Source organism: Sander lucioperca, chromosome 5, assembly GCF_008315115.2.
Source record: "Sander lucioperca isolate FBNREF2018 chromosome 5, SLUC_FBN_1.2, whole genome shotgun sequence".
Classification (NCBI taxonomy): Eukaryota; Metazoa; Chordata; class Actinopteri; order Perciformes; family Percidae; genus Sander; species Sander lucioperca.
In genome coordinates this window covers 38,312,604-38,313,037 of record NC_050177.1, presented here as the reverse complement: position 1 = coordinate 38,313,037, position 434 = coordinate 38,312,604, and positions in this window count along the sequence as shown.

Sequence of the window (434 nt, the reverse complement as noted above, 5' to 3'; positions counted from 1 at the left end):
GATGTCTTCTGGTTGTGTGCTCCTTTTCATATGAAGGTGATTAGGTGAACATGTTTTGGGGTTTAAATTCCATTCACTTGGTCACAAAATTATGCTTTTATCTGCTTTTAATAAGGGATTTCTTTCCATTTGTTTCTCCATGTCTGCACATTTTCTCTAAAATAAACAGTCCTTGTCAGCATGTGGATGAGATGCATGTGGAAACGCGTGCAGTGGCCTGGTAGTAGTTGACTTTGACTATCTCATATATTACCAAACTGAAAGGGACGTGCTTTAAACGATCAGATAAAAAACATCAATCAAGGTGGTAGTAGTCAACTCACACATCTGATGTGTGTTTCTGAGCACTTAATATTAATTACAGAAGCGAGAAAAAGTCCAGGTTAATGCCAGAACAAAAATATGATTTCATGGTCTGCTTCAAGCACGACAAC